This window comes from Polistes fuscatus, unplaced genomic scaffold (assembly GCF_010416935.1).
Source record: "Polistes fuscatus isolate 324 unplaced genomic scaffold, CU_Pfus_HIC Scaffold3, whole genome shotgun sequence".
Taxonomy (NCBI): Eukaryota; Metazoa; Arthropoda; class Insecta; order Hymenoptera; family Vespidae; genus Polistes; species Polistes fuscatus.
Window position 1 is genome coordinate 9,468,788 of NW_025113107.1, and position 10,739 is coordinate 9,479,526.

At 28.6% G+C, this 10,739-nt stretch overlaps 1 pseudogene; it reads left to right on the top strand.

Moving 5' to 3' along the window:
• The first annotated feature begins 2,089 nt into the window (after window positions 1-2,089).
• Window positions 2,090-10,244, top strand: LOC122519346 (annotated as a pseudogene).
• Window positions 10,245-10,739: the final 495 nt, after the last annotated feature.

Below are 10,739 nucleotides of genomic sequence, written 5' to 3' on the forward strand. Positions count from 1 at the left end.
AATAAACATAAAAATTAAGCTGATCATAGGTAGAAGTTTCGCTTCCTACGCGCGAGAACCTTACGTACTATTTTTTATTTTGTACAGACCCAAAATCTTTAACATTAAAATTTCACATAAAAATTTATTGAATTTTTAAAATCGAGGTATCTTATTGGTATAATTAAAATTTATTTTGTTTATTATGACTAACATTCAAATAAGAGCAAATTGTTTTCTGACGTATAAATAACAAATATTAAAACCAACGTGTCTACAGATTTTACTTTTCATTTTTCAAGCATCGATGTGATTTTTGGAACTTATTAAAACAGATGAAAAGTAGTCATTTTTGTGATGGAATTAGTTTTGATAGTAATAGGTATTAATTATTTTTAAAAATAGCATAAAATATTATATTTTTCTGATTTTAACTGCGATGTTATCATTTAAAATGTTAAGTTTATATCTTATATATATAATTTCTTTTCTGCTATATATTTAAACATTAATCTTATAAAAAAAAGTTTTTTTCTATCTCTCTTATTTTAAGCTTCTCATTTCTGAAGTCAGATGTTTTTTTAACAGATTTTCTACAATGTGAACTAATATAATTTTACCAAATGAAAAGATACAACAATATAAAGGAGTGTATCGATTTGAATCCTGTTGGACATTTAGAAGACAGTTACAAAATCGCAAACAAAACGCTTAAAAAGTTTTAAGTTTTGTATCAAAAAATTAAATATAAATAAATGTTCAAAAAAAGCAAATGCTCACGCTTGCAAATAAAGGTAATTAAAGTGTAGTATATAGTATTTTTATGGTTTATTCGAGTTTGTTGGTGTATTTTATGTGTAGAATAATGAACTGTCTCAATTAATTAATGAGCTAAAATTAAAATGTGCAGAAGTAAAAATTGAAAGAATTCGAGCAAGCAATAGCTGACCTATTGGAAAATTCAACAAAAGTCGTTCGAGCCAATTTCGATTCCACTAAGATTACAAATTTTAAGATAGCAAAGATTCGATATAGAATGGGTATATAAGTGTCTTCTAATTAAATTAAAAGCCCTGCAGAGTATATGACCAACTTGGAAAAAGACAAATTTTACCCTTTCCTTGCAAAGATACTTTAAATTCTTACATCCAAAAATTGGATAGTGTTTTCGGTTTCCTAAATTATTTTCATGTAACTATCGAATTGCTGTTGTCTCTTCCTCTTTTAGCTTTATCTCTTCTGTAGATTTGCTTGAGTGTCTTTTTTTTATCAACTTTTCATTCGCTTTCAAATAATTACTTTTTCAAACTTTGTAAAATGTTTGAATAAAATTCATTTAAAAAATTTCAACACATTTTCTATCAGGCACACGTCTTATTGATAAAATAACTTTAAGTGAAGGGGTAAAATTAAATTCACGTACTATACAATTGGATGGCATTGTTAATTTGAAAGCTCATATGCCAGAGCGTTTAATGAACACTAGAGCTGCTCAAGATTTAGTATTCATGTTACAGTCTTTCCAAGGTGGCTGCGTACAAGTTGTTGGAAGTATCTTAAATAAAAATTCAGTGACTAATGAAATTCAACCTAAGCTACTTATAGAATGAGTACTGTTACTTGAAAAATCAGGATTTCATGTTGATTAAATAACTTGCGATGGTACACAATGGAACCGCAGAGTGTGGAAACTGTTTGGAACAGAAGATTATAAATTTAGTTGTACGCATCCCTTTGATTTTATTAAACACTTATGGTTTCTGTTTGACTTTTCACATTTGCTGAAATGTTTGAGAAATAAAGTAATTGATACTCCATCTTTCTGAATAAATAACTAAAAAATCGCGATTTTAAATTCTTATTAAATTCTTAATGCTTAATTGCTTTTAAATTCTCTCCTCATCATCTAAGGCTTGAAGATTTTCCAAAACTGAATGTACTTCTTGCAATGCAAGTATGTTGTTATCAGTAACTGATGATTTATTTTTACATTTTTCATTCGTAAAATTCCAATTTAAATTGCTTTTTATTTATACTTCTTACCTCATAAAAATTAATCCGTCTAATTAAATTTATATTTTAGTTATTATCACGCCAATTAAGAGTTACAATGTCTATGTATAAAGACGATTATTATGAATTGCATGACTGTAATGCTACGGTTGTATTTATGGAAAAGATTGATAATTCAATTTCAGCTATGAATTCTCGAGACTCTGAAATTGCGTTACGTTTGGATATGAATTGTCAAATGCAAGAGACTGATTGTAAATTGAATAAATTAAATTACAATAATTCCACATTTTCAATTAATTAACACGTTAATGGCACGTCGTCTGAATTCGGATGTAGCAAAAGTTCTCATTGGCTAAATCATCCGAATTCGAAAGATGCTTCGAATACTTCTTTCGATGCTTCGATACTTTCTTTTAGATACATTTTTATAACGATAGTAATAGGCATTACACATCTCTGCATTAGTATTAGAAATCTGAAAAACTGAAACAAAAATTTAAATGTATACTGATACTGATCAAAAAGCTGAAAGATATTATGGTTTAATAAGAATTATTGTAGAAAATAATTTATAAATAACTAAGATGCATTCATTTTTCAATTCTTTTGATAGACTATTAATACACATGGTTCCTTTCCAGTGTGAATAAAAAGAAGACGGTGTCTTTCAAAATCTTTCATGATTTCAGTATCGACGGCTACTTCTTATCGTTGTTGAAAATAATGCGCTCTCTCTTCCAGTAAAATGATTGATCATCTATGCAAAGAGAATAAGTTTTCTAATGCTTTGAATAAATATTTTTCAAGAGAATTATAATATTTGTTTCTTTCAGAAGCAAGATTATTATTTTACCTTTTCACAGATTCATGTCTTGCTTATTCCTTGTAATTGTGGTTGAATTCTATTCTCATAATAATTCACATGAAATCTCTACGAGGGAGACATTAGTAAAAAAAAATTTTATATCGTTAACCCATTGGAAAATAAAATTTAAATGCACAGATCCGATGCTGCAAGGAAATCTTTTTCTTGGGTGCGTTACAGTCCTTGATTGGAACAAAAATGTAGAGCCGCATATTTAGCTAAAATTATTTAAGAAAGTAGTTTACGTATGAAATATAAACATATAAAAATAGAAACAGAGCCCCATAAATTGAATTAAAATATAATATAATACATATTTTTTACTCGGTAAAGTATTTTAACTGAACATTAAGCTATTTTACTTACTATTGTTTGTTATAATATCAGGATAAAGAGAAAAATTTGTAATTCATCGGTATATTTAGATTAAAATCAGAAAATTGTTAACTTATGGTTAAGCAATAAAAAAAAATCGTACAGCATGCTATCCAGTTTATTCATTTTCAACCTAAATTGATGATCACTATAGAGAAGAAATGAAACGAATTAAAACTAATAAATAATAATGCATACTTCAGCTAACCTCAAAAAAACTAATAAATAATAATACATACCTCGATTAACCACCAAAAAACTAATAAATAATAATACATATCTCAGTTAATCTCAAAAAACTAATAAATAATAATACATACTTCAGTTAACCTCAAAAAACTAATAAATAATAATACATACCTCAAATAACCTCAAGAAAGACTTTTATTATTATATACACATATAATCAATGTTTTTAATGATATTTTTAAAGATATTCACAGTTTTATAATATCAATCACCACTGTATGTAATAATTAAATTAAACCAGTGGAAGAATAGGACGAGTATCTTTGGTAATAGATCCAGCAGAGCGTGCTTAGCAACGGTTTAAAGAGTGGGGAGAAGCGATAACATTTCGATATTCTTAATATTCTCACAAAGAAAGAATATTCTCACTACGAATATTCTCAAAATAATTGAGGCGCGTATTTCGAATATACGCTAAGATTCTACAATCTTTATGGATCGTACATAAATCGTTATCACGTTGAGTGCCACACGAATTGTGAAGGAAGTCCTCGTCAGGCCACGCACGTTATTTAGTATTGTAAATGTAGTATTGTACATAAATGTAATATCCAATTTAATTATTACCTTGGATAATAATACCTTATTTTTTATGTTTAGTTTCGAATTTCTATTAGGTTGGTGCGTATGAAATGTCAGATTTTTAAGTAATATTTAAAACTGCACATCTTTTTTCAAAAGCTGTTTATTTAATCAAAATATGCTTCATACGCTTCAATATACTTTTCCCAACGAGATTATAATGCACAGATGTCGGTCTTAAAGAAACTCTGATCTTTAGAATCAATAAACTCTGATATGGACTTTTTCAGACTGTCTTCATTTTTTGATTGTTTAGCACGTAAAAATTGTTGTAAAGGTTTAAAAAAATGAAAGTTAGTTAGCGAAAGATCTGATGAATAAGATAGGTGTTCCAAAATTTCATATTTTCATTCATTTGAAAAAACTGGGTGAGTAATGATGAGAATACGTTTAATCGATCCAGCTTATTTCGCTTCGTTAGTTAGTACGGTATCCACTTATCTATTTTTTCACCTTGCCAATTTCAGAAAGGTGTCGCAATATTGTTGTATGATCAATTTTCATTCTGGTAGGAAATTCCCTTGTAGATAAAGTTGAATTCGTTTCTAAATATCGTTTTTCACGGACGTTTTGGGTCTTCGACGCGGTTCGTTTTGAAGGGAAAATTCACGAGACCGAAGTTTTTCAAACCAAAGATGCACTTTTCGATCGTTACCAGTATTCTTCCCAAACGCCTGGTTTATATTGCGTGCAGATTTTGCAGCATTATTACCAAGTTTATACTCGTATTAAAAATTATACGAATATCAGTTGAATTCATATCCTTATAAAATTTTAACAAAATTAAAAAATTAAACATTTTTGAGAAAATCTGTTTTGTTGAAATATGACTCTGGCTGTCGACAGTACTACTATAAACGAAGTTACGCCAAAAATAAAAGAATAACGACAACAGGGAAGAAAACGTTCACATGTAAGGAAAATCCGACATTTCATATGCACCAACCTAATACTTGTATGGCAGTACATGTACCGTCTTTCTATACGAATTTGTTCTATTTTAGCTCTTACATGTTGTTTCCATGTTAATATTACGTCTATTTGAATATTTTATGGTTAGTATTTCACCGTATTTGTTTCAGGATATATAATGTTGTTTAATGGGGGGAGATGCAGTCAGAAGTGTGAAAAAAAGAAAATTTTTAATAATTTTTTTTTTATAATAATTAAGTTTGGTTTATAAAACTGATTACACAGAGTTTTTAAATTCAGTTTCAACTTAATTTCTACAAAATTTCGAAAACAAATATTAATTATTTAAAAAATATCGCCATCTTTGTTGGACCCCGTTTCGCAAGTAGTGCTTCGCGTTCACCATCAGAACATCTTATTAGATCATCCAAAAAAAAAATATAAATCATTAGTTTATAGTAAATCTTTTCCTTCATCGATGCTTTTTTATTTTTTTTTTTTTTGAAAATTACCAAAATGGCGGCTTCTGGCATTTTTTTTTCGATTTTTCACCAAAAAGTCATGAGTTTCTTGTTAAAAAAAATCGAAGTTTTTCACGTAAATAAAAATCCTTCAATGAAGAACTAGTTCTTAGTGCTATTATTAAACAGTCAAAATTTCATCAAAATCCATTGAGTTGTTATTGAATTATAGTGGTCACCGACTTGACAAATATAGTTTCGAGAAAAACGCATTTAAAAATATTTTATTTGCATACGGTATTATATTTTCGTAAAATTTTGAGCTCGATGGATAAAACTAAACTTTTTGTATGTATTTTAATCCGTTGAATCCGAATATCACAATTTTTTGCTGAAAAGTAAAGTATTCAATTTTTTACAGCCAATTGTTTAAACAATTTTTCAAAAAGTTATAGTTTTTCGAGATGAATTTATTTTTTTTTCATATTTTGGGCAATTTCACAACGAAAGTATTATATACAACATTTTGCTAAAGCTCATAGTTTTTGAGTTATAAATTTTTATAAATTTCTAAATGAGTTTTCCCATCTTACACTTAATTTATGTACTTATAGAAATGCTATTAGGAGTAAAAATAAGTTTCCGCCGTTTTTTTATTAAAAATTAAGTATTTATTCTAAAAGAATGATAATTTTAAGGTTATTTAAAATACTGTCCATCACTTGCAATGACTTTTTCCCATCTCTCAGGCAACATTCGGATCCCACGTCGGAAGAACTCCTTGTCTTTTGAGGCTATCCACGAATCAACCCAATTTTTGGTATCTTCATATGATTTGAACCGCTGCTCCGACAGAGCATGTGCCATGGACCGAAATAAGTGATAATCGGACGGAGCAATGTCTGGTGAATACGGCGGGTGGGGTAACACTTCCCAATCAAGTGTTTCCAAATACTTTTTCACGGGAGCCGCTACATGTGGACGAGCATTGTCATGCAGGAGAATAATTTTTTCGTGTCTAGAATAGTATTGAGGGCGTTTTTCCTTCAGAGCTCGGCTCAATCTCATTAATTGTGTTCGATAGAGGGCTCCGGTGATTGTTTCGCTCGGATTTAGCAACTCATAATACACTACACCCAGCTGATCCCACCAAATACACAGCATGAGTTTTTTTCCGTGAATATTCGGTTTTGCTGTTGATGTTGACGCATGGCTTGGTAATCCCCATGATTTTCTTCTTTTTGGATTATCATAATGTATCCATTTCTCGTCACCAGTGATGATACGATGTAAAAAACCCTTTTTTTATGTCTAGCAAGCAGTATTTCTCTTAAGCATAATCGGCGTTCAATATCTCTCGGCTTTAATTCGTACGGAACCCAATTTCCTTGTTTATTAATCATTCCTAATGATTTTAAACGATGTGAGACTACTTGCTGAGTGACTTCTAAAGTAAGTGCAAGTTCCTTTTGTGTTTGAGACAAATCTTCCTCCAATAATTCCACCAATTCTGCATCCTCGTAAATTTTTGGCTTTCCACTGCGATCTTTGTCTTTTACGTCAAAATCACCGTTTTTAAACTTTTGAAACCACTCATAACATGTTCTCACACTCAAGGCAGCCTCATTATATGCTCCTACGAGCAATCGATGCGCTTCAACTGTAGATTTTTTTAAATTAAAGAAGTAAATTAAAAGTTCCCGCAAATGACGCTTATTTAGCTCAAATTTAGACATTTTTGGATAAAAAAAATATATGATGCTAATACGAAGTTAATAATATGATAGGGTTATGTTGCTCTTGAATGGGTAACCTAATTTTCAAGCCGGTTATTATCTGCGAATTCTAACGTAAGCCTCGTGTAATGGCATCTTTCTCAAAACTGCGGAAACTTATTTGTACAGCTAATACATTTTTGAAAACATAATTCAATTATATTCATTGTCAAATAAAGATTCTTATTTTTTATTTCCCTACCAGATTAATTTTTCCGAATTTGGAACTTATTATTAGATCACTTGTCAAGTAAGGGGCTTATATACTTTGTCATAAAAGTCACATATAGAATCGTATCTAATCTATTTATGTATTGATAAGACGATATATTAAATACAATCGTAAAAATCTGTGCCATCAGTGTTCCGTAAATTCTAATTCGTGAACATGCAACGCACGGCGTTAGTTATTATCATTTTATCGTGCCTTCTTTCGAAAGTCTCGGTAAGATAAGTATAATTCAAAATATATATTTGTATTACAATATAAAACAATATAAATACAAAAAACAAAAAGAATAAAATATAGTGAATTGAATAATTTTTATATTAGGAAAAGTAGTTTTCGGTCCAGGTGAACAAGATTAGGGATATGTGACCGTTAGAAAATATTCCCATATGTTCCGGTGGCTTTATTACACCACAGCAGACGTTCAATCGTATTATGAAAAACCCTTAGTGATTTGGTCCTGGTGCATCCTCTACTTCTTTTGGAAACTTCGAGGAACTTGGTTCTCTCGATACAAATTTGAAACCAAGGAATTACACGTGGGTAGGAATTTATTTTTTTCTCATTTCGAACATTTCTAAATAAAAATAAGTATTACAGAAATGCATTAAAAATTTCCAAATATTTATCTTCTAACAGGTTAAGGATTACAATGTTTTGTTCATTGATAATCCAGTTGGTGCAGGGTTTAGTTATGTGTAAGACTCATCAGCATATGCTCAAACAAACGAACAAATTGCTATTGATCTCGTCGAATGTATGAAAGGATTTCTAAAAAAATTACCAAAATTTTCTGATGTATTTACTTATATCCTAACCGAATCGTACGGTGGAAAGATAGTGGCTGAATTTGCTCTACTTTGGTATAAGGTCTGATCTTTCTTTTATTTTCTTATTTTTTTGTCCTATAAAAAATACATTATAAAAAATTAATACTTATTATTAGATATTTTAGAATATATTTATAATTCATAAGACCCTAAAAATCCATAAAAGAGAAAGTATTAAAGGTAATGTTTTAAATAAAAATTATATTTGCAACATTGTAAATATAAATAAATATAATATAAAATAAAATAATACTATTAATTATTATATATAGTAATGTTTATTACAATAATTATTTTATATAAATCGATGGTCTAGCCACACTGTAGATTACTAGTTTCCGGTACGATTACTAAAATCAAGTCACATAGGCACAGTTAGTAACATGGATGGGTGACCCGTCCGAAGAAACAAAAGACTGAAACTGTGTGATTATTGAGTCCAGAGAGTCGTCGAATAAAACGCGTCTCCTTTGGTAGTAAAAAATTAATGTGAGAAGGTGTTAATAAAAAAGTGATTGGAAACCGTAAAAAGACAAATATTATTATATAATATTATAATGTATATAATATATAAAAAGAAAAATATATATATATAAATATAATAAAATATATAATAAATATATATAATAAATATAATAAAATATATAACAAATATATATATAATAATATATGTATATAACATAATATTGAAATAATATATTACATAAAAATATAAATTAAATAATTATCAAAATTTTTGATAAAATAAAAATATCAATAAATAATAATAATATAATATATATAAATAAATAAATAATAAATCGTATTAGTACAAATATAAAATAAAGTATAATATATTTATCTTCTTATTGTCTCTTTTACTGGTTTAAGGGGTCTTACGATCTATCTGCATTACTATACAATATTTATGAACGCAAAAGTATAATAGCAAACAAATATATACAATGACCATAACCAAACAATTATGACAATAATACTTAACATATTAATATAAACATATCAGGTATATTACTAAAATATAATATATTAAATTTATAGGAACAGCAAGCAGGTACTATAAAAAGTAACCTAAAGGAATTGGCCTTGGCGATGCATGGATATCTCCAATCGATTCTGTTCTCACTTGGGCACCTTTTTTACTTAGCACGGTAATGCTATGGAGTCAATTGTTCCACGATTATAAACGATCAATCACCATAACTACCATGCTAAGATAAATTTCATATTCAATATTTTTAGGGTTTGATCGATTCTAATGGTTATAGAAAAATAGAAATATTAGCCAACGCAACTAGAGATGCTGTTAATAGTGGTCGATGGTCAATGGCCACTTCTTTACGGGAATATACAAAAACTACCATTCTCCAAGTTACAGATAATATCGATTTCTATAACATTCTAATAAAACTTTCCCCTTCCTATGGACCTTCTCAAACTCTCGGGAAACTATCATCAATTTATACTGATGGAGGTGATCATACTTTTTCAATTTTATCAATGTGATGACTTTTAAAAAAATATACAACAATATTCTGATCTCTGATAACTTTAGTAAATTACATTAGCATGCTACAATACAATCAGCACAATTAAATAATGATAATAATAATAACAGCTTGTTCAGAAAGTAACTAATTGAATTTAATTTACAAAATAACTTGCATATCAAAATTCGAAAGGCAATAATTTGTGAAAAGCATGAAAGATATTTTATTATGAAATTCTTTGAAGAATATTCGAGCTATAGTAACTTCTGAATAAATCTGACAATAATCCGTCTATTCGAATTGTCTCAACAAATGAAACACGAAATATACATATAAATGAAGATAATAATAATAATAATCTATTAATACGACAGATGCTAAATATCACAATTTAATTCTACGGGACAGTAAAAATATAGAGGATTTGATGAACGGACCAGTAATAACTGCACTTGGTCTTAACTTTTCATGGTCGACAATCTGACAGGGTGTTTAATATGTTGCGAGAGGATTTTATGAAACCGGTTGTCGATAAAGGTAATTCTCTTTCACACAATTGTAATACATACATTTATATTATAATAAGCACTTAAAAAATCTAACAATGAAATTTTATATATCCAATAATTTAACCTCCTGTTGTGTGTCGCGATAATAATAGTTTTATCTTTTGTTCAATCCAACTGTAGACTGTTTCACAACAACACACACTTTCAAACGTTGCAAATAAAATTTTGATTTATTGATTTATTTATTAATAAATATTATTTATTGTAAAATACGTTAAAATTAAATTCATCATAGACGAATTGAATACAAATTTTCAAAAATATTACGATCCACCAGAAGTATTATGTATTGACGAATCGCTAATTACATTTGTGGGCGCATTGTATTTAGGCAGTATATCAAACAGAGAAAACACAAATACGGTATAAAATTATTTAAATTATGTTGTGGTCATGGATACACTTATAAC